We start from the raw sequence: 25,054 nt of genomic DNA on the forward strand, positions 1-25,054 counted from the left end.
CACACTACTCCAAATTCGGCCTCACTAGTGCAGTATTGTGCAGCAGTCTTACCTCTTCTTATGATCTTGATGCTATCCCTCTGTTGATGCAATCTAGGACTGCATTGGGTTTTTTGGCAGCTGTGGCATATTGCTGGTTCCTACTTAAGTAATGATCCATTAGGACACCCAAATCCCTCTCATAAGCACTGCCTACTCTGTACCTGTGCATTTGGTTTTTGCTAAGTGCAGAATCTTACTTTTGTATCCAGTGAGCTGCATCTTGTTGGACAGAGTCCAATGCTTAAGATGGTGGATAAGTATAAATAATAGGCATATATTACAGATTGAGCAATATAAATAAAAGGTATATGTAACACAGAAATGTTTGAAAAGAATAATTTGTATGGCTGGCAATAGTGTTTTTTAAAAAATTCTGAATTAAATGAGATTGTTAAGACTTTAGTTGTCCTGAGGATGAAATACTGTTAGACTTTGATTTGTCCTTGGGCCCCAAAGATGTAATCACAATTTGATTCTGAAAAAAACTCATTAGACAATAGAAGCAATATTGTAAACAGCACCAAGTTCCCACACAATGAAAGGGCACATTGTTTGCTTTCATTAAGCAAACCAGGTAGATTTTTTTATTTTTGAAAAGAACAGAATATTTTTCTTGCCATGTCCATTTTTTTTCAAGTGTATTTACATCCTTGAATCTTCTTTAGTGAGGTTAAATTCATTCTGCTAAAAAGTATATAGTATACACAATTATGAATGCATAATATATGAATGTTACTGTGTGGAGATTTAAGGAATGAAGTTCATTTACTTTACATTGAATGTGAAATTGTGTAGTGATGCATGTTTAAATCAATACATAGACCAACACTTTCTTATACTTCCAAACTCTCAATTTTCTGAGAATTTTGCCAGTTGGCCCACAATTATGTTAAATATAGTCAAAAAGGAAAAATGTTTTTTAAAATATATATTAGGCAAAAATTAAAAGCAAAATGTTGTGGAATTGAAAATATTTGCAAGCATACAAATAACCCTCAGGTATGGCAATCGCTTCTTTGCAACAATGAGAAATGAAGAAAAGTTTAATGCTTTTGGAATATAGGAAATGGAAAGAAATCCAAAATGATAGTCATCCATTCCTAAAAAGAACGTGACATTGAGAAATGCAAGTCCCCACTTAGCTTGGAGGTTGTTACTCAGTAGTTTAGTAGAAATCCAGATTAATCAAGCCATTCTGCCCAGAAGGGGACATCACCACCTCCCTAGGTCATTGTGCTATAATTTCTTTGTGAAATTGCCCTTGTAATTTCAACAATTTTCCTATCTGTTTGTAAACCAAATCTATTGTGCATGGCCCCATCCACAAGTATGAGAGAAAACTGAACTAGGCCTTTTCTCTGACTGACCATTTTTCTAGTATTTCAAGAATCCTCTTCATTCATCTTCTCATGCCTAAATGTTCCAAGTTCCATCAATCTCTCTTTAAATTAGTTTTTAGTTGTCATCCCCCGTCTCCTTTATCTGAAGCTTCTGTACTGTCTGAATTATTCTTCCATAATGATACCCAATTCTTGAGTCTGATCACAATAAAGGGAAAAATTACCTCAGCTAAAAATTGCCTCAGCTAAAAAAATTTGTAGCACAGGGATGAAATGAGGGTGAGCTTGTCCCAAAAGTGCTTTTTCAAGAGGCAACTAGGCTTTCTGGTTTTTCTTTTGGAAAAGTACCTTTAGTTACAACCATGACATGGATGACTGGGAATCTCCATAGACATTTAGTGATACTCTCTGAGCTTGGTTGTGTTCTTGCAGACGTTTCATTACTAGATAATATCATCAGTGGTAGTAAGAGATTGGGGTTTGCTCACAGTTTATATTCTAGTGGCTTGCCCTGGGGTGATCTTAGAGGTTCTTTTGTTGGGCTGTTTACTGTTGGCTTGTTGACTTGGATCAGATATATAAATGACACCTTCATCATAATAAAAAAGGACAAACTAGAAAACACCTACACACCAACCAACAACTTCTTCAAAGGAATCCAGTTTACCAAAGAAGAAGAAAACAACAATTCATTACTCTCCCTGGACATCTTGATTAGCAGATACCATAATGGCAAATTAGAAACACAAGTGTACAGAAAAACCACCCGCACCAACCAAGTGCTCCACTACAAAACAACAACCCAATCTCCCACAAGAAAAGCTGCATAAAAACTTTATTTAGACAAGCACAAGCTCACTGAACAACCTTGAACAGCAGGAAAAAGGAAATAGAGTATCTATACAACATATTCCAACAGAATGGATATCCGTGCATCTTTATGAAAAAGTATCTGACCACTCAATACAATATAGCACAACCAACACAAGCCTTATAAAGAATAACACTGCCATACATCAAGAACATCTCAGAAATCACCAGACTACTACAACCAAATGGAATCAGTGTACCAAACAAGCCAACTAAAGTTCTTCGAAACATCCTAAGTAAACTAAAATACCCAGCAGCTCCAGAATAAAAAACAGGGATCATCTATAATACACAGTGTAATGACTGTAACAGTCAAAATGTAGGACAAGTATGGACATGAACATCAAGTAGCAGTTAAAAGACATGACAAAAACTCTTTGATTTCACAACATATGGGCACATTTAAACCTAGTTTCAATTGGAAACTATTGTGATTATGCTAGACCAAGCCAAGTCTAAAAATGCTGGGAAATTTCTAGAAGCTTGGCACTCTGACAAATTAGCCATCAATAGACCCATAGATATAAACAATTTCTATAAACTATGCAAAAGAGACAATCAACAAGCCAAAAAGGGAACAAAAAGACTAAAACATTTCCCACCATCAATCAGCACCCAGATAAGCATAGATAAATTTCAAGATTAACATTAGACCAAACAAGCCAACAGTAAACAGCCCAGCCAAAGAACCACTAAGACAGGGGTGTCAAATTTACGTCATCATGGTGGTGTCATGTGACATATCGGGACTTTTCCCCTCTTTTCTAAACTGGGCATGGGTGTGGCCAGCACGTGATGCATCTGGCCCACAGGCTGGGAGTTAGACAGCCCTGCACTAATACCATCTCCAATACTGGCAGGGCAAGCCACTAGAATATAACCTGAGAGCAAACCCCACTCCTTAACAGCACTGATGATGTTACCTAGTTTGGATAATGAAACATCTTCAAGAAAACAACCAAACTCAGAGAGCAAACTGCATGGTCGCCTCCACATACAGACCAGGAACTGGGTTCAGTAACAGTCCACTTGCTTTTACTTAAAAGTTCCTCTTGAATGTTTCCACAAAGGCCGGGAAATTTATGACTTAATTATTTCTCTGATTTTATTTGCAGTGCTTTAATAGGCCCCACTGTCCCTATCTCCATTTACATTGTACAAATAATAATCTGAAATTCACACTTCAAGGTTTTTATCTTCAGACCCTGAGAAGATTCATTTTAAAGTCCTCCTGATCAAGCTCATCGTGCATTGGCCAAAGGCGAATTTAATAATCCTTGGAGGTGCAACCCTTGCTGTGCCAGCCTTTCATCATTCAGATAATTACCTGAGCTCCCAGTGCTTGGGCTTCCTTCCTAGATCTTCAATGGCTTGGTTGTTTGAAGTTGCTCTCCGTGGTGCAGTTTGTTCCCCATGGATTAGTAGGAAAAAAGAATTATCAGTGGTAAGTCTTCTAGGTTTTCTGTATCATCCCTGATTTTAGGAGGCAGCCTACTTGACCTATCTTATTGGCACAGTTTCAGTTCAGTTCCTCATAGTAGTAAATTATCAACTACTACGAATCTGAGTTTCTGCTGCACCCTTCACCCTGACTGTACATGTTAGTTTTTGTTCCTCATAGTAATTAGTCATTAGCTAACCAAAATTCTATGGGGCACTGTTGCATTCCTTCTGCCTTTCAGGGAACAAACTTCCTGCTAAAAATGTCTTTTTTTTATCTACTTGAGAACTCAGACCCCGTTTCTTTTATAAAGGGCTGAAAACTATTTCTGACTTGCAGCAGCACAGAGTATCTTTTATGCCTTTGCTTCTAGTTGTCATTCTCATCCACTGGGCTTGCTCCTTTGATTGTCTTGCATATGGAGAGTTGCTTTGTCTGTTAATTCCTAACAGAATAGCTCCTCTTATTGATCTGATTAATGCTCATCCTGTCTAATTAACAGGGCTTAGCTGTTCACACCTAGCCTTTCTTCAAGTGTCATGCAAATCTGCATTGGTTCCAAATATATTCTAGGTTGTTCTAAGAGTGGCATACAGACATACAGTTCTAAGAGTGGCATACAGGCATTAATTCTGTGGATGTTTACTTGGAAATAAGTCTCCTAATATTTAATGGGGCTGTTGACATAAAAACATTCCTCATTAATTTCAAATAGAAATCCAAAGTAAACATTTGCTTCTATGCTTTTTAGACTTTTATGGCTCAGATCAATTCTTCCCTTAGCAGTAGTACATTAAAGGACTCTCAAGTTTAGTTTAGGGTTTATTCCACCCCCCCACCCCCCCATTCCTTCTTCTCATGCTTTTTCATTTCCAAGAGAAAACCTGTTTCATGAATTATCTGTTTTCCTGGCCAATAGGTTTTATTGGCTAAAAACCCCCCATCAGATCTCATTGATCATCATCACTGTCCAAGGGAAATCACAGCTTGATGGGAATGAAAAGCAATGTATCAGCATTTTTAGGTGATCAGACCTTCTGAATAAAAAAGATCTGTAACATGTTTACAGTAAAATCCACATTTTTCATATTTTTATGATGCTATCAATAGCTAAAAATATGGAAGATAGAAAACAGTATGCTCAAAATATATTGTTTGCTTTTGTCCACCATTCTTCCCCTCACTTCCTGGTTCCAAGGACATTTCAGCTGATTTGATTCATGGTAAAATAGTCTGCAGTTAGATCTTCAACCACACCTCAGGCAAGCTGGATTCTGTTACTAGTTGCCAGCTCAACCTACTTGGAAGTACAAGAAATATAGCCAGTAGAACTGACAGTCTAAACGGAAAAAAAAAAAAAAAAACATGTTCTCAGTTCCTGAGTTCAAAATGTCCCCAAAGTGTAACTAGAAAAACTCCCTCAAGTATCTTTCTCCCCTCTTTCCTCTTCAGTTGTTTCAACTAGGTTTGACTCTGTGTCCTGTTTAAGCAATCAATTCAGAGTTTGGAGGCAAAAAAAAGAGCAGCAGACTCTGATGGAATAAAATTGTTTCTAAAGACTTTTGGAAAGGGGAAATTCTGACCATTAAAATTTTTGTTCAAGTCAACCGAATAGAAGAAGAACCAAAGTGAAGTGTATTTTAGATACAAATATTTCATGACACAATCTTGACTGCAAAGTTTTATTCTATTTAAAGGCTCTTCCTAGTTATTTTTGGTGTTGTGATTTAAGCTCTTAAATATGATCTTCTAGAAAAATATAGTAAAATTCTGCAGCTGAATTTTTTTTAATAGCATCTGACACTGATGCCAGTTTCTAAATTAGAAAAAATAGTGGGTTACATGGGGAATTTATATGTTGTTGCAATAATTATTTATTCTGACATTTAAAAATGGGTGACATTTCACACCAGTTTCATCCAAAGCAATTTATAAATTATTTAAAATCATAAAGCACTTTAAAAGTGCATGTGCTTGATATGTATGAGTGAATGATAGGTGAAAGTGTGAAATACTTTTATTGTTTAAGAAATGCAAAAACTATTTAAGTCAAGCAGCAAATTCTCAATCAACATAAGGATTATTTTTAGCCATTTTCTCTCTCCATTTGACTAGACTGTTTTGATGGGTGGAAATCATCTTGCCTTGAACTCTTGAACAAAAGGCGGAATATAATTATAATTAAAAAATAACTCTTCAAGGTTTTATAGGTATAGATCTAGGTATATAGATAGATCTAAATCTAGATAAATAGATATAGTTGTGTGTGTGTGTGTGTGTGTGTGTGTGTGTGTGTGTGTGTGTGCACATTTACTCTCGTCTTAAATAAATGTTTTTTTCTAATTGTGAATAATGTATAATATTTGTGTTAAAGCCTAATGATGCTTTGATATAAATTTTGGAATGTTGAGTTCCCTGCTGTTGTTAGAGTTTAATACAAGGTTTTTCTAGCTGCAGGAGTGATTCCTGCTAATTTCTGTATGGTTGAAAGGTATATTAGATCCTCAGCTCTAACCCATCATTCTTAGGAATAAATACAGAAATTACTCTCACTGTAACATGAGATGCATTAACTAGATAAAACTAGTGATGAAATAATCCTTCACCTTTACATGCAGAATTGTCAGTTCATATAACTGACTAATTTTGATTTCAGGCAGGAATCCTGCTAATTAATTGCTTCCAGGACATTAAAATATGAAATAAACCTCTGGAAATATATGAAAATTTCTGTAGAGTCTACCACTCCTCAGTTGACATCCTCATCATGGTGTCCATGTAACTGAATTCTGCTGGTGCAGCAGCATTAGTCACTGTAGGGAAAACTCCCAGATGTTTCAATTTCAAAGCAGTGTATGCTCTCTCTCTCTCTCTCTCTCTCTGTGTGTGTGTGTGTGTGAGAGAGAGAGAGAGAGAGAGAGAGAGAGAGAGACTCTCTGTGAGAGAGAGACAAAACAAATTAAAACAGAAGAGGAAAATAACTATGAGCAGAAACTATGCAAGAAGGTAAAGTTGAAGCCTCCCCTAGGAAAAAAAACCTACTGAAAAAAAGCAGAAATCTTTGTTTTTTGTATTTTTTATTTTATGGTTATGCTATATGTTTCAATTGCTGAGTACTTAGCTATTTGTTCTCCTTGGAAACATGGCTTAATTACATACAGATTATTATACTTTACTCTCCCCGATTTCTGATCGAAATAAATTAAATACAATAATTGCATAATGGTAATATTGGCCAATTTTCTCTGCTTTGTCCAACAAACTTGGGAAAAGTTGGCAGAAGCTGTGAGCAAAGTTCACAGGGCTGGATGATTTAGAGACAGCCAGAGCTGAAGAATGTTAACTTCTTTGTTCAGCTGCCCATTGAAGCTGAAAATATTCTGATGATGCATTTCAGTGAGACATAGGTTGCTAAGGAAGACATGGGTGATGCATTGAGACAACTCATCTCTGAGGAGTAAGACCTGTGTACACAGTAAGAAGTCATTTGGTGTTAGAACTGGGTCAGGAAAGAGCGCAGAGAGCCAAGCACTTGCTGTAGAGAACCAGTAGGGACTATAAATTCCCCCCGAAATCAGATGGAAAGCAAGAATTTATTGTAGTAGCAATATATCATCGTAGGTTATATATCTTCTCACAGTAAAGCTACAAGCCTCCAGCAAATATCTTCCATGGAAACTGAATTCTGTATGAGTGTTAAAATTACTGAAACTTCTCAGTGCTTAGGAATACACAATTGTATGTATAACAATCCAGTTACTCTGTGGTTGGGATGAGAAACCAGTAGACAGAACAGAAAATGTCTTCAACTATAAGTCAGGGAAGGTTTGAATCTTTTCAGGAATTTTGGTAAGCATGGGTTTACAGGTACTGTAATTAAATTGCCAATGTGAGGAGCCAGAATATAGCATTTCTGTCATAGTAGAGGCTGTTGCATATACTTCACATTTTGAGAACTCAGCTCTGATGATGTTGATGGCCTTTGTTTCTATTTTGCATTAATGATTCTTATTTTAATTTTCAGGAAAACTAGATATAAAAGCAAGCAAGCAAGCAAACAAACTTTTCAGCTATGCAGTTTAATGCTGAATATTGAGATGGACACATAGTTGAAATCCATTGAAATACATTTGGCTGCTGAGCCAAAAGGTCTTCCATCCCCTGGTTGAGATACTGGATCAGTACAACTTCCATGGCTTGATTCAGTTTCTAAAGTTGAACTTAGATCTGTTGGTCAACTTTTTTGTTAAGGAGGAGGAGTAAGGGGGGAGAGGAGGAGGAGGAGGAAACTCTGAGATACAGGAATGTAACAATGATTTCCTTCTGAGAAATTAGTCTTCAGTAAGGCCTCCGCATCACGATTGGACTGGATTACAATTACGTGGCCACAAGTGAGTGCCTGATCTTGATAGAAAAGAAGCAACATCCTATGTTAATACTACATTTTAATGCCAGATTTTACATACTGTAGGCCCATTAAATCTATAATCAACAATCTATATTTGACAGCTGTTTCTATTTACTATCCTGAAAATTTACCTCTGCTGTTAGATCTTCTATTATCATGTTATTTTATGCTACTGTATTTTTATTATTAGTTGAATACTAAAAATACAATAGCATAAATACTGTAGTTTTTCTGCCTGGGAAAGCAATTTACTATTAAACAATGGAGTATAAATTTAGAAATAAAAAGTTTAGTAGAGTTTGAAGAATAAGTAATAAATGTTTTCCAGTAATACCTGGTAGAAGAGTTAGGAAAATGGTTATAGTAAAGAACTGTGGAAAGAAAGAAGAGAAAAGATGGAATAGATTTTGTGAGAGTGAGAAGAATCAGAGAAAGTGCATGACTATCCAGAAACACAGCTTGGTAATCAGTGGCAGAGCATAAATAAATCTACACTTAATTATGCTATAATCAAGAAATGGGATTTAAAAGAGCATGCAAGCAGATAGTCTAAATAAGCTGCATGTATATGAACAATTTTGTGTTTATATCAAATTCAGTCACAGATCCATAGCAGAGAATTTTTTTAAAAAAAATCACCTAATTAATCACTGAAAAAATAATATTTTCCCTCATAAATAATGAAATATGTTTCTTTTTCCCCAATACTGAAAAAGAAGGAATACAGATTATGGATTAAAGTTTCACTAGCTGTAAATAATGATTACAACTCAGTTGCAAGAAACAACAAATAAAATAAAATAAAATGCATCTTCTCTTTTGACTGTCCACCACTATTTTTATCCTACATCTCTGCCCTTCTTCTTGGTATATAGATAAGGATTCTTTCCTTATTCCCTGCCACAACAGTCTTTGAAAATCTTGTGTATTTTTTTAAAAATCAGCTTTTAGGGAGCATGGATCAATGAGCACCCCGTAATTTTATGCCTCTATGGAGAAAAACAAATATTGCAAGCATCTATTCCCAGAAGGTGTGATTCTCATACTGTACAGAGAATCGTGCATTGTTTCCCTTTGTAAACATTATGAAAAACTCTTGTAAGATATACTCTTGTTAGAAATGGACCTGCAGTTGATTTAAAAATCTATATTAGAAATTTTGGCCCCGTTGGAGATATGCTTCTTTAAATGCTATTCAGTGATCTTAAATGAAGTTATATATTTTTGGAAGAGAATACTGAACTGAATTGCATTGATATTTTGGTACATTATATTGTCTTTCTGATTGATTTGCAGTGATAGTAAAATAAATGCAGAGAATGTATTTGCAAAAATATTATTTTCAAATAAATGACATTGTTGCACTACGGCATAAGAGATTGGAAATGTGCAGACAAGAGAACAACGGGGATGCTGGAAAATATCACAGAACTCAGCCAGAAGGTTTTAGGAGTTCCATCAATACCAGCTTCTAGGAAAAGGAGTATTAATAAAGGGCAGAATGAAGGCATACAAACTGAAGATGAATCTCCAAAATATGGAGGTTTTGTATAATAGGCAGATGATCTCCATATCTGGTACTTCCTACACTTTAAAAGTCCAGATGTGCCTTTCACCACTTTCTATTGATTCATCATCTAGAACTACTATTCAGGATGCATATTCATGCTTGCAATTGGAATCAGGTTATTCAACAGGTTCTGACCAGTTCTGGAGAACCGGTAGTGGAAATTTTGAGTAGTTCAGAGAACTGGCAAATACCATCTCTGACTGGAGATTTTACAGTATCCTTCCCCTGCCACACCCACCAAACCACGCCCACAGAACCAGTAATAAAAAAAATGAATCCCACCACTGATTGGAATGTAGTAAAACCTGAATTCTCCAGTTCTCTATTCAGCAGATTTAAGGAAGAATTTTATTTCAGAATTCATCCCCAAGTAATAGAGAAACTCCATTGTCTCTGAAGTAGGGTGGAAAATTGATATAATCAATCCACTTTGATACATTGTTTCCACCCATTCAGAAAATTAACTAATGGATTTTCTTTTATCAATTGTATGAATTTACATATGTGATATAAAACTAGATCTAATGGACATTTAGATGTAATAGAATCCACTTCTCCCTCAATAGTTAGACCAAGAATTAGCATAGCAAAATAACTTGCACAGGTAGTCCTCAAATTACAACCGTTTGTTTAGTAACTGTTCAAAGTTACAAGCACTGAAATAGGTGACTTATGACCATCTCTCTCCCCCCTCCCATTATGATTGTTGCAGCATACCAGTTGTGGGATTCAAATATTTTTGCCACCGGTTTGGTGGGCGTGGCTTGGTGGGCGCGCTTTGCACGCATGCACACACTTTGCGTGCACTCGTGCACCAAATGTGCACTTTGTGCAGGCTCAGAGGTGCAGAGGCATTTGTGCAGGCGCAGAGACGTTCTAACTCGCCTCCTGCAAGCCTGCACAATCCCGGTCTCTTCAGCAGCTGTTGCGTGGCACTCTTCTGTGCTGCGCAAAACAGCTGAGCTTCAAACTCAGCCGATAAAAGTGAGTATGAGAGCCTAGGTGGGTGGGTGGGCCCAACAGCAGAGCCAGCAGAGAACCGCTGCTCATAGCTCCTACCGACTTGCCAGAACCGGGCCAAACTAGTCGAATACCACCACTGCAGCATACCCCCTGAATGCTGGTTCGGATGCTTGGTAACTGGCTTGTATTTATGATGGTTGTGGTGTCCCAGGGTCATGTGGTCGCCTTATGCAACCTTCTGACAAGTGAAGCCAATTGGGAAGCCAGATTCACTTAACAACCATGTTACTAACTTAAGAATTATAGTGATTCACTTAACAACTGTGGCAAGAAAGATTGTAAACTGGAGCGAAACTCATTTAACAACTCTTTTGCTGCGGAAAAGAAATTTTGGGCCCAACTGTGGATGTAAGTCAAGGACTACCTTTATAGTCAAGGAATACAGGAATCTGCTGCTGGATTGCAAACAAGCATCATGAATGTCTCTCCCTAGCTAAGCCTGCCTGAATCTTAAAAAAATACTGGGAGATCCTGCAAGAAAACAACCAGGCTCAAAGACCACCAAGAGTGCCCAGTTTCTGGCATTCCCACCACAACTATCTGACTAACAGCACCCACTTTAATTGTTTTTTGGGCACCAGGTTAAATTTATTGGCTCCAGCATGTTAACTGGCTTCTCCTTTTATTGTGCACTGCTTCTGAAATTTTGTTAGCACTTGCTGGAAAAACATGGAGGCAGTTCAGCATGAAGAAACCAACCATGCTAATCTAATTCAGGCAAACACTGGGCAGAAATGGTTTTCCTTCTTTTTTCTTTCTTTCTTCCTGCCAAACTACTAACATAATGTTTTCTAAAGCAAAGTTGTAATCTTTTGGTATTGTTTCTGACACTGCATCTGTTACAATCATTGACATTCAAGAAAAAAAATAATTTATATGATATTTAAATCTATTTTTGTATCTGCATACCTAATGGATAAGAAAGGAATCCATACTACTGAAAAAAGTGTGATTTGATCAGAATGGCAAAATTCCACAAATAATAAAATAACAATCAACAATTTTAATTCTGATATATTATATATTATTTTCTTCAGTATACCAATTCTATGCTACAATAACTGTCTTTACTTAAAAGCCACATTGATACAAAGGAGAAAATTGGGAGCTGATCAACCTCCAATTTCTGCCCATACTCTTTGACCTCACTTTTTCCCCCTGCACACACAATTCTCACATATGGCCTTGTTGCTGGAATATTTGCAAAAAGAATAGTTTTAAACATTTCTTAGTTGCAAACTCATCCTAAAAATTTATGATCATCTTCATGAAATAGTTACTTCCTGGCACATCGCTTTGAAACATCAACTCCACTGAAATTGAAATACATCCGTTGTATTTGTTCTTTAACTGAAGACCAAGAGTTTCTGAAAAATAATCTTTTCAAGAAGTTTCCATCACCTTTCAGTAGTAGCTGCCTACAGGAATAAGCAAAACATTCCCTACATTCATTAGACAAAAGAGCTGCTTTTGAGTGATACAAACTGAACTGAAATGTGTGCTTGGTATCTTTTTAGACGTGCATTTCACTATGAAATGCATGTGTTTGGCTTCAGTCAGAAGTGGTTGACAGAGCAGAGAGGGGAAAAAAAACTAAGGATTTTAGTGGTTGGAGAAGCAGGGGGAAAAGGGAAGTAAAGGCTCCAGGTTGGAAACAAAATACATTGATTGTTTGATTTTTCACATTTCTGAACTGCCCATCTCCCTCAAAGTGGGATTCTGGGTGGTGTACAATAAAAGATCAAAATATAAAGCAGTATAGAAAAATCAAAATGCTTCGGTTAAAAATTTAAATTATTTTTTTTTTAAATTAAGGAGGCAAGAATAATTAAATACTGTTAAAAATTAGTTGACAAAGTAAAGGGAAAACTTTCATAGCACCATCCAACCCAGGACTGCGTGCTTCTTTGGGCTCCCTACACAAGGCTGTAAAGCAGGGGCGTCCAACCTTGGCAACTTTAAGACTTGTGGACTTCAACTCCCAGAGTTCCTCAGCCAGCTTTGCTGGCTGAGGAACTCTGGGAGTTGAAATCCACAAGTCTTAAAGTTGCCAAGGTTGGACACCCCTGCTGTAAAGCCATGTTTTAATCCCTTTTCAGAAAGCCAGGAGAATGGGAGGGTCTGCCTAACTTCTGAGGGAAGATCATTCCATAGGGCAGGGAGAATGGCAGAGAAGGCTCTTTTCCTAGACTCTGCCAGCCAGAGTTCTTCAACTGATGGAGTTTGCAACATACTTTTTCTGGCTGGCTGGGTAGGATGGGCTGATGTTATGGGACAAAGCTGGATTCGTAGATAGCCTAGCCCCATGCCATGTAGGGCTTTGTAGATCATAACCAATGCCTTGAATTGGACCCAGAAGCAAACTAGATGCAGTTCAGTTCATGGAACAGAGTGTTACTTGGGCCATATAACTTGCATGGCTCAATATAGCTTGCACCAGCTGAAGCTTCCAGATACTTTCAAGGATGGCTCCATGAGAACACATTGTGGTAGTCTAAACAAGAGATGATAAGGGCATACGGAGAGCCTCCCTATCTAGGAAAAGGAGGAACTGGCACATAGTATGAAGTTGACCAAAGGTCCTCCTAGCCACAACTGCCACCTGCTCCCTGAGCAGGAGTTGTGAGTCCAAGAGGATCCCCAAGTCTATCTGGGGTAGTGCAATCCCAAGACCAATGATGATAAACTCCTGGATACAGAGGGCTCCACCCAGAACCACTTCATCTTACCAGGTTTCAGCCGAAGCCAGGCACCATGAAGAGAGTCCACTAGATCACTCACTTCATATGGGACAGAGATATATAACTGGTTATCATCACTGTACTGATGATACCTCATCCTGCATTGATGGATGATCTTACCCAGCTGTTCTTACCCAGCAGTTTCATTAGATGTTAAAAAGGAGAAACACCAAGTCCTGTGGTACCCCACAAAGCAGGGGCCATGAGTTGGATCTTTCACTCCCTATTAAAACCAATTGGGACCGGCCTCTGAGGAACCAGCACAAAACTGTGCCACTCATTCCCATCTCCCTAAGTCAACCCAAAAGATACTGTGGTAGATTGTATTGAAAGCAGCTGTGAGGTCAAGAACAGCACCTCCACCCTGCTCCTGCCAGAGATAATTCATGGTTGCAACCAGTGCAGTTTCAGTCCCATATCCAGCCCTGAAATGTGACTGAAAAGGGTCCAGATAATCCATTTCCTCCAGGATCCTCTGGAGTTGCAATGCCACCACCTTCTTAACCATCTTTCCCAGAAAGAGGAGGTGAAAACTGAACAAAAATTATCCAAAATGGTGGGGTCCAGAGATGGCTTCTTGAATAGGGGGCATACCAGCACCGCTTTAAAAGGAGTCAGGAACATCCCTCCAACAAGGATGAATTCACCATTACTTGGATCCATCCACATGACACCTCCTAGGCAACTGGAGTCTGGGTGACCCTGAACAGGGCTGCTCAGTGAGATTCTGGGAGTAATGGGAATGAAGGGCCAGGAGAAGACCCCATAAATCCTGTCTAAGGATCTGACAAAGTCTCCACAGGACTCTGAAACAGATTGGCAAGTATTTTCCCTTGCTCCCTTTGAAACTCAGTTGGATCCATCAGTTGCCAGGGGCAGATCAATCGAATGGGCCCCGTCTCCTTTCGAGAGGGGGTTGCACAAGAGTTTCTCTCTCAATTCACATTGCACGACTCCAGCAAGAAAACCAAGTCTGAGGCCACTGTCCCAAGCCAGGCCTAGGCTACAAAGCAAGATACTGTGATTCTAATCCTGACTTCATCATGAAATCCAGCTGGGTGATTTGGGCCAGTCACTCTCTCTGAGCTGAACTTACCTCAGATGGTTGCTGTTGTGGGAAAAAAAGAAGGAGGAAAGTGTGTCGAATATGTTTGCCACCTTGAGTTATTTGTGAAAATAATAAAGGCAGGGAATGAGTGAGTGAGTGAGTGAGTGAGTGAATGACCTGGGAGAAGCCCATGGCCATTATGGAGGCCATGAGCTCTCATGCATTTTGGACATATGCCCCGGGGACAGCAAGTGGAAGTCCCTTAGGACTATAAACCTGGGAAACTCAGGCAGAGAAGTTGCTATGCAGCAAGGAGGCTGGTGCTGTAGCAACAATCCCAAGTGCTCCCATGAGGAACAGGGTCTCACAACTGAAAACTTGTGGAGCAGGGCCCCTTGCAGCCACCAGAGATTCCTGGATTAAAACCGCTATCTCTCCTCCCCTGAGCTCTTGACTGGTGCCAACCAAACCCAGCTGAGTGTACTGTAGTTCTGAGAGGGCAACTCCCATTCACCCCAGCCCAGCCTACTGCTCAGTGATATAGTTTTTATGTGAAGCATGAATTTAGGCAATAGGAGGAATTTTGGTGAAAGGGTAGAATTTCAGTAAGCTACCCTGGAGATTAGTTAGACTAAATCTGATCTGTAGATGGGAATCTTTGCATCTACAGAGAAATTTCAAAAGGTACTGCTTCCCTGGATGTCTAATTTGAGCATTACTTTTAAAGGCTTTGGAGATGGTTTATTCTTTAAAAAACCTGATCTATGCTGTATGTTATTGTCTATTCTTTATGTTATCTGTATTTTTTATAATATAATATTCATTTTTTTGAAAGAAAATAGACTAACATTTGTCTTTCTGATTGAAGGTAGCTGTAACTGTGACACCGAAACCTTTGCCCCTGGATTTATGTAAAAAATAAGACATGAATCTCTTCAATTTTACAGCTATATTTTATGGATGAAAGCTTAGATTCATCACACAAAACTGCAAACGGCATTATGGGCCCTGATGCTGAGGTATTCATGAAAAGAATAGTGAATGAATCATTCTCTTTTTCCATAATGCACTGATATCCTTATCTTTCTGCCTATGAATGATTTCCCAGTAACAAAGCATGTCATCACATGCTGGGATTTAGTGTTCATTGTAAAACAATGGGAAAGATAATTGTATACAGCAATGACACAGGTTTCTGCTAGTAGTATTATATAAATTCAATTGACAGAAAAATGAGACAATTGGTCTTTTCATTCTGCAAGCATACAACTAATAGCACTTATGCAGTCTTGAGAAAAGCTAAAGCCATTTAGCAATTCTGTGGAGAAATTCACCCAATCCTCATTCTAGCCACTATTGCTTTGTCTTTAGTCTCCATGACAGTGAACTCTGCCACTATCTTTTATATTTTTTAAAAGATTGTTGCAAAGGTGGTCTCCAAAGAGACTATTTGCAAATTGAAAATTCTAACACTCTTGTATCATTATGTTATGAAATCCTATTTGAATGCACGCACCCATCCATGCATCCCTCTCCAATAGCTGGCTAACACCTACAGTGCATTTGGAAATGAGGGTGATCTGAAAGATCTTACCCAAGTCCCCTGTGCATTGCAACAAGAGAATACTGCTTTAGAGGGATTATTAGATGGGGTAAAGATTTCTACCTCAAGGATTCGAGAAGTTATCGCCTAGATTAATTAATCACTTTAACACATTCAGAATGTCATGTGTGATTAACAAAATAACTGTATTTTCTAGTTTGACTGAGCCTATTCCTCTCAAAAGGGCTCAGACAAAGCAATCCATCAACTGGGAAGGATTTGTTGTTTTTTTTAAAAAAACTTTTAATTAAGTGAATCTGAATTTGGAGGAGCAAACTGGAGTCTTTTACATGTCTACCAACCTTTGTTGTGGATCAGTCACATCGTAGATTACAAGCGGAGTCTCACTTTACTTGGCTGAGAAACCCTGAAAAAGTACTTGTTCAGATGTCTTCACATATCCTTGGGTGTGTTTTATTCTGTATATCTTGGAATGTAACTGGCTAGGGTTACTTGGTTGGAGGTGAAGATCACATTGAACTGTGTACTTAATGGTTGTTTGCAAGACCACCATATTGCCTCACACAAGTAATACTTTTTAGATTAGTACAATTTGACAGAATATTAAGTATTCAGCATTGATTTACACAGACCCTGTAGATTTGGTGGAGGTGAGAAATCAGGGGATCTGACCAACCTGGTTTCCCAGTGGAACTACCAGAATATTATGAAGTTCTTTTTGTCATGAATTCTTAAATTTAATATAATATACTTTACATACAGGAAATTTTGACTGAAGAATGAGTTGGAGGTAATTTTTTTTGTGGGGGAGAGCTTTTATTTTCCCCTGCTGTTAAAATACAGTTGAACTTACCAGGTGACACTTTTAGAGATGAGTATGGAATGCGTTATTTAGTCTAGGCTGATAGATGAGGCTCATTCTGGGATCCTGGCCAGATATCAAATCTTGAAGTTCAAGATAGAATGAAACTGGGAAACTATCATTACATGGTTTTTTAATTGGTTTAAAAAGTTGATAATTATATTATATACAAAATACATTTCAGGATACTCTAAACAAATATACTTACATATTGCCTGGTAGATACCGAAGTATAAATGATAGTTGTGTGATTTCCATGGAAGCTTGGTAAAATGCCAGGGAAGAAAACAATAATTTCCACTTATATCAGTTCATTCAAGCTTCCAACCTACAAGAAGTCCTTGACTTGCAACCATTCGTTTAGTGACTATTCAGAGTTAGAACAGCACTAAAAATGTGACTTTTTCACCCTTACTGTTGCTGCATCCCTATGGTCATGTGATCCAAATTTGGATGCTTGCCAGCTGTCTCATATTTATGATGGTTACAGGGTCCCGGGGTCATGTCATCCCCTTTTGAACTTTCTGATGAGCAAAGAAAATGGGAAGCCAGATTCACTTAACAATTATAGTTAATAACAACTGTTATTAACAACTGCAGTAATTCATTTAACAATTGTGGCAAGAAAGGTCATAAAATGGGCCAAAACTCATTTAACAACTGTTTTGCTGAGCAACAGAAATTTTGGGTTCAATTGTGGTCATTAGTCTAAGACCGTGATGGCGGAAGAGTTATTTCTGCCGGCACATGAGAGGTCGCCCGGAAGAGCCCCACTGTGCATGCACACGCACCCATACCAGCCAGCTGATTGTTGGGTATCTGCCACACACGCATGCACAGGGGGCAGGGCGCACACAAGGGGGTCGTGCGTGCATGTGCAGAGGCGTATGGTGTGTGGGGTCGCACGTGCATGCACAGAGGTGCACGGTGTGCATGAAAGGGGGTCATGTGCACATGCGGGGGGGTCACATGTGCATTGCATCATGGGTGCAGACACGCGAGCATGAGCGCATGCACACTTTCAGCACACAACATGGAAAAGGTTAACCATCACAGGTCTAGAACTACCTGTAGTCCTTTTACAAGAAGAAAAAGAGATAGAAAGAATATCTGTGGAAAGGTGTGTAAGTCACCTGGTTTCCCAAGTATGATGAAATTAAGATGGGATACATATAGAACTGAGCAACTGGCTATAATAAGGATTATATAGTCTATAGTCTTTATGGTCTATCGTCAAGGTCGATATGGAGCCTTAAACAAAAATAGTATAAAGGATGAATAAGATCCAAGGAAATTATACCAGCTAACTTTTGAGAAAATAAAAGTATTCCTCTTTGTAATCTAAAATTGGAGGACAAAATCCCCTGGAGTTCCAATCAAAATATCAAAATGGAGATGGGAAGAACACCTCTATACATGTTTCCTCTTCAGCTAATATTGTGGAATTTGGTCAAGGGATCTCACTTGGTGGCAATCAGGTTTGACATACCTGAGATTGCCAATACTGTCTATTTCACTAATATAGTTGGGATGTCATTTCATTATCCTCATCTACAAGAAAATGGGAACATCTCATCCTGGCAAGTACTATTCCAATAGTTTCCTTTGCATCCTTTGTAAAGATTTACTCAAAATTCTTATTAAAAATAATTGACTGGATATCTCTGAGCAAGCAGATTTCAGATAACATAGATCTTCAGTCACTAGGACAAATCTTCATTCTCAATCATTTTATCTGTAATATACTGAACATTCTAAATCTCAGCTCTATGCTGCTTTTATTGATTTGAGAGCAGCCCTTGATAATATTCATAGAGATTTTGGGGTGGGAATAAACATCTTACCCTAACCACTGCTGAGAGACAGCTTATACTTAATGAGACTCTTCATACGCCACAAATTGTAGAACACACATATTTTCAAATGGGCATTTGATCAATAATATCTGAATGTCAGCAGGAGTAAAGTAAAATTACTTCTTAGCCTGCCTTGTGTATGTGTGTGAATCTCCATACACACAATCACAAAACCTCACCATATACACAGTTATATATACAATTGTACATGTACACACATTTCATTCTGTCTTTGAATTAATAGAAGCTAATACTGCTGCTCTGGCTATTTAGGGAAGGTGAGTAAACATACTGAAAGGATATGATAGTAATATCATTGACCAAGCAAAATCTTTTAAGCACATAGGAACACATTTTCAGAACTATATGATTTGATTGAAACACTGTGAAGAAGTTCCATTTTGTGTTGAACTGTTGGCTATGATAAATATATTTCACTTGACTGTGAGGCTGCTTAGTTCCCTCTGAAATAAAGGTTTCTGACAGTAAAGTCATCATTGTAATTGAGTTTTTAGTATTTACCTAAAAAATAATAACCTTCCACCTCTCTTGAGCTTCTTTTCCATAAGTTTCTCTTGCCATGGAATCCTATCTACCTTTACCCTAGAGTCCATAAAAAAAATCTACTTTCTTGAGGTCCAACGTATGCATTTAAATATGTTAAGCTTTAGTTAAAAGCAAGAGTTTCTTCATTATATGATCACTTTCCTTCGATGTTTCTGCTGTTTCCATTTTGTCACTGAAGACTTTCACTGAAGTATCAAGGGAAGGATAGCTGGTCTTCTTCAGCCTTTCTTCAGAAGAAGAAAGTTACCACCAAGACAAATTCAATCATTTCCATGAAGGATCATCCTTGCAACATCTATTTCTGAACAGATTCAATAATTACAGGTTCAGTCACGATGGCAATTAGCACCAGATTTTTTATCTCTAAGAAATGTGGTCATAAAACGTGATGTTTCATTAATGTATCACTTACCAACAGCAATCCTGGCACTCCCTCTTGCCATCATTAACTGAATCTCACCAGTCAAGGACTCACTCCAACCACAACTTACCCCAACCCAATACAAGAATTTCTGGACTTGGTTCCCCTCCCCACCCTGAGTCTCAGTTCTTCCAAGGCAAGGAAATACCTCCCTTTCAACTTTTTCCCCGTTCCCCCAGATCTCTCCCCTTTTGACTGTCCTGCATCCAACATTTGTTCACTGATTCTATATTTTTTTAAAAAAAACACTGGAAGCCTTATATTCTTTCTACAGCCTACATAGCTACCTCTGCTTACACATCAAAAAGCAGTCACTCTTCCATATGAACAAGCAGCATCTCTCAAGAGCATCCTTTGCAATCAGCTGCTACACAGAAGATAAGCTTTTCATTCTATAAAGCTAAGCACAAAGTTCCTCAGAACACACAGTTTACCTTATTACACTCATCTTCTAGTCTCGTCCTTCTTTTTAATTTCACTTCCAAACTCTTGTTTACTTGCTGCAGAGAAACTGTTTGACTTTTCTCCCTTATATATGGAAATATATATATATATATAGCCTTCAGCTTTGTTCGGGTATTTTCCCACGTCATAGTAGTGGTGCTTTTAAAGTTGTAGCAACGTTTCAGCAGAATCTCATCTGCCATCATCAGGCTTCTGTATGAAAGAAGAACAGAAGCCTGATGATGGCAGATGAGATTCTGCTGAAACGTTGCTACAACTTTAAAAGAACTACAATGACGTGGGAAAATCCAAAACCGAACACCATACATGTAAGTACCTGAAAACTTAAGAAAACATATATATATATATATATATACATATATATACATATACACACACCTTTGATATATTGCTAATGGCCTTGATTTGCAAAATCTCATGAGTTTAAGAATAAATTATTGCATTTCCCCCCCACAAGTTTCCAATCCTATGAAGATCCCTTTGTACTATTTGCATCATAAATTACTTTTTGTTTTGGAAGGTTTAGTTCTGGAAGATTATGGAACTAGTTCTAGAATGACCAAGGTACCTTCCAACCCCATGATTCTATGATGAGATAGAACTGTTCCTGAAGAAAAATGGAGAGGTCTAATATTTCTTGGAATATTTTATCAGCAGAATAGAGTGTTTTGGATCTGTGATTAGATAATATAGTACATTGAATCTGCTTAGTCTTTTTAACTCTTCTCTCATAATTTTCTATTAAGTAAAAGTCTGTTTGTTTAATTTATCTTCAATTATTATGATCATTTTAATCCATGTTATAGTGTCTGTGCTGAGAACAAATCTTCTGGAATGACAAAGTAATTGGCATAAGAGAAGAACAAGGGACGTGAAAGATAGGGAAGAAAAATAGAAGCACAGTCATTAACTAAGAGTTACTGTAGTTGTGAGGGAAAGGATCCAGGGTCTCAGAAGACATGGTTAATGAGGCTGGTGGAGCAGGAATTTTGAAAAGACTTGAAAGATCAAGGGGTAGATCTTCACCTACTGTGAATCCATCATTTGGAGTTGAGCCAATTGCCTATTGCCTCTCTATTTATGGATCTGTTGGATTCAAGTCAGTGATTAAGAGGAGACATTAAAGGATCCAGCCAATTTACTGCTCATATTTGCACTTAAGTATGTCTTTCAAAATATTTGTTCTGAGTCACATGGATGTTACACAATTCTAGGGAACAAAATACTATTAAAGTAATGAATATCTGAGCAAAAATTAGCTTGATGCTGCTCTCTTGAATTCAGTGGTTTCTTATGACAATAGAGGCAGACCTCTCTCAATTTTGTTAATGACCATCATTTATGTAAAACATTAGAACATTCCAAAGGACTGAATTGTGCTTTCTTTTCAATGGATTGCCTCAGAGCATTAATCGGTGTGTTAAAGATTTATTTTATTATATCAACATCATTAGGAGCTTCTTTTTTATTCTTTTCAGAGGAAATTATAGCTATTATCAAACTTTTGTTTTCAATAAAAGAGAATACTTGTCTATGCTTCTTTTATATTTCTTCGATACCATATATTTTGTTGTTTGTACTAATCCTCCCTCTAACTGCTATAATATTTTCTATGTTTAAAACAGCACCAAAATAGAAGGAAGTGGGAAGAAATCTATCTTTGATGAAAGGGCTTAATTACAGAATTTTATAGTAGGATTTGTGGGTTTACATTTCATTTCTTTTAATATAGATTGTCCTCTTTTAATCAGTGAATAATCCCTACCTGTCTTTTCCCCACTTAAAATTCTCATCTCATTTCACAAAACATGAAAAAAAAAACATGATTGTCCAATACTCATATGCTTTACTCTAAAAATGGGAAAGGGAAAAACATTGCTGGGCTCCTAATGCGCTTCTCTTCTCAATATTCTCTAGATCTATCATTGTGTCCAGCCAGATGTCAGGGTGAAAATCCAGAGCACAACTTATCTTTTCCACCCTTCAGCAAGAGCTTCTGAAACACCCTCGGCTGTGACACAGGAAGATAATCCTAGGACAACATGCACATCTTGGCTGATAGGAAACAGATTTTAATTGGTTCAGTGGGTGCCTGAAAGATAGTGCCAGTTAGATTGATAGAAGCATTTGTGAAAATATCATTAGCCTGCTTCCGCATTCTTTAAGTTCATAGTGCAATATTGTCCCAGCCAGTCTATGGGAATTGGATAGTTACTTAGGAATTATGAGCTGTCCCCTTAAGGGAATGCATCATGGTAAATGTAGTTAAAGGTAACCTGGGAAATGTAGTTCATGTCACATGGCTACATCTGTAATCCTGTTTGGTCACTAAATTACCCTCGAAAGGTGGGGGAGGTTTTCCTCATTCTTTGTCTGAACTCTCTGACTCAAAGAAGCTTCTTTCTATCGCTACGAGATGGGTTAGGAGATAACCATCTTTTAGTACAAGGCAGATATACAAAGGATTGGTCATTAAAGAAGAACTTCATCACAAACATGAGTTATGAGGATACCTGATGAACCAATAAATGTAATTTGTTATGGACGTCTTGTTGAGTTATCTATCTGCATCTGTACAGTTTCAAATCCACCTCTGTGCAGAAGGCAGAAAACGCAATATAGGGATGTGCAAAAGGCAAGCAATGTTTTGCAAACCCTCTCTCCCCCCCCCCCAAACAATCCCATCCTTTGGAGAATTGTGTCAAAACAAAAATGCTTTTTCCAAAAAGATTTTTTGAAAGTTTTAGAATAAAATGGCTCTTATGTCCTATACTCAAATTTGTGTTGTATTGCTTTGAGTCTTTCAACAGCCACAGGATTGTACTTTGTCTTTTTATTTATTTATTTATTTATTTTATTTTGTCAAGCGATTATAAGATAACAGGTATAAGTATAAATATAGTTATGAATACATGAAATGGATACATATAATAAAAATAAAAACAATAGGAAATATAGAAAATCTAGAAAAGCTTCTGTAAAGCTTTGAAAAAAAAAGTCCTGACTTAACTAGTGTGATTGTCTATGGTCCTGAATTAAAGTCTAGACCAGCAAAAGGCAGCATCAAGGCCAAACCCTTTATTATTTAGTTCAGTTGCTTTCCAGGAGCAATTAGCTAGTTTTCCTTAGGGAAAAGTATCCAGAACAGCTTGTGATTCCCCTCCTCTCATCTGCACCACTATATTGAAGGCAAGTCAGGTGTCCAACTGAAGGGAGCTAATTCTACTTTTATTTCAATAATTCTGACTGACTAAACAAAGGAGGGGCACAATTCAATTTGAAAAGGCAGAGAAATATGGCCTGGAGAAGAAAATCAATTATTCTCAGATACAGATAATCAGAGTTGGAAGGGACCTTGTAGGTCATCTCATCCAACCCCCCACCTAAGCAGGAGACCCTACACCATTTCTGACAAATGGCAGTCCAATCTCTTCTTGAAAGTCTCAAGTGATGGTTCTCCCATAACTTTGAAGGCAAGAGTTCCATTGGATTGTTCTCACTGTCAGAAAGTTTCTCCTTATTTCCAGGTTAAATCTCTCCTTGTTCAGTTTCCATCCATTATTCCTTGTCTGGCCTACAGGAGCTTTAGAAAATAGCTTTACCCCTTCCTCTCTGTGACAGCCCCTCAAATATTGGAACACTGCTATCATGTCTCCCCGGTCCTTCTCTTCACTAGACTAGCCACGCCCTGTTCCTGTAACTGTTCTTCATATGTTTTAGTCTCCAGTCTCCTAATCATCCTGGTTGCTCTTCTCTGTACTTTTTCTAGAGCCTCAACATCTTTTTTATAATGTGGTGACCAAAACTGGATGCAGTACTCTAGGTGTGGTCTTACTAAGGCTTAATAGAGTTGTATTAGTACTTCCCTTGATCTTGACTGTATCCCTCTGTTAATACAATTTAGGATTGCATTAGCTTTTTTGGCGGCGGCTGCACACTGCTGGCTCATTTTTAGCTGGTTGTCCACTAAGACTCCAAGATCCCTCTCACAGTTACTGCTACTGAGCCTGGTTTCACCCAGTCTATATGTGTACTTTTGGTTTTTCTTGCCTAAGTGTAGGACTTTACTTTTCTCTACATTGAATTTCATTTTGTTTGATACGGCCTAGTATTCTAATCTTTCAAGATCCATCTGGATCTTGAGCCTATCTTCTTGGGTGTTAGCTATTCCTGCCAGCTTAGTATCATCTGCAAATTTGGTAAGTTCCTCTTCTATTCCCTCATCTAAGTCGTTCTCTCAGTCAAGTAGTCACTTACTATTCTCTCATCATGATCACTCTGCTTTTAAAAAGGGTAGAAGAGAGGTCATCTTATTTTGTCAAATGATCAAAGGTTTGTTTTCTTTTAATTTAACTTTTTTTAAAGGTCCCACTTAGACTCCCATTGCGTTTTTCTGGCTCATTTTTCTGGCCCAACTTTAAATTGCAGATAGGCTAAGATAGCTTAAGAACATCTTCACTAGTTGTAAAAACTGGAAGGCTATATTTCCTGAGCATGGATTTGGTACAATGGGACTTCAGCTGGAAAATTCAGAATTCCACCTAGATCACCTGGCAAAAGTGGTCCCCATGGAGAAATGCGGGATCTTCTACCTTCAGCTATATTTCCACCATCTCTTCCTAATGAACCTTGAAAATGATTTCCAGCCTGAATCTGAATCTCAAGGCTGATGTGATCATTGCTATGACCAGAGAACAGTGGATGGTTCTCATTTGCTCACCCAGTTTGGAAGATCCATCTCTTCATTATCCCCCCAAAATTATGTTCAAGAATGATCCTTGTTTTAAACTATTGTAATGCAGTGGATGGTTAGAGGGGAAAGAAAGAGAGGTATAC

This window comes from Notechis scutatus, chromosome 2, assembly GCF_049901735.1.
Source record: "Notechis scutatus isolate UNSWTSFEM ecotype Mainland chromosome 2, rNotScu1.2, whole genome shotgun sequence".
Taxonomy (NCBI): Eukaryota; Metazoa; Chordata; class Lepidosauria; order Squamata; family Elapidae; genus Notechis; species Notechis scutatus.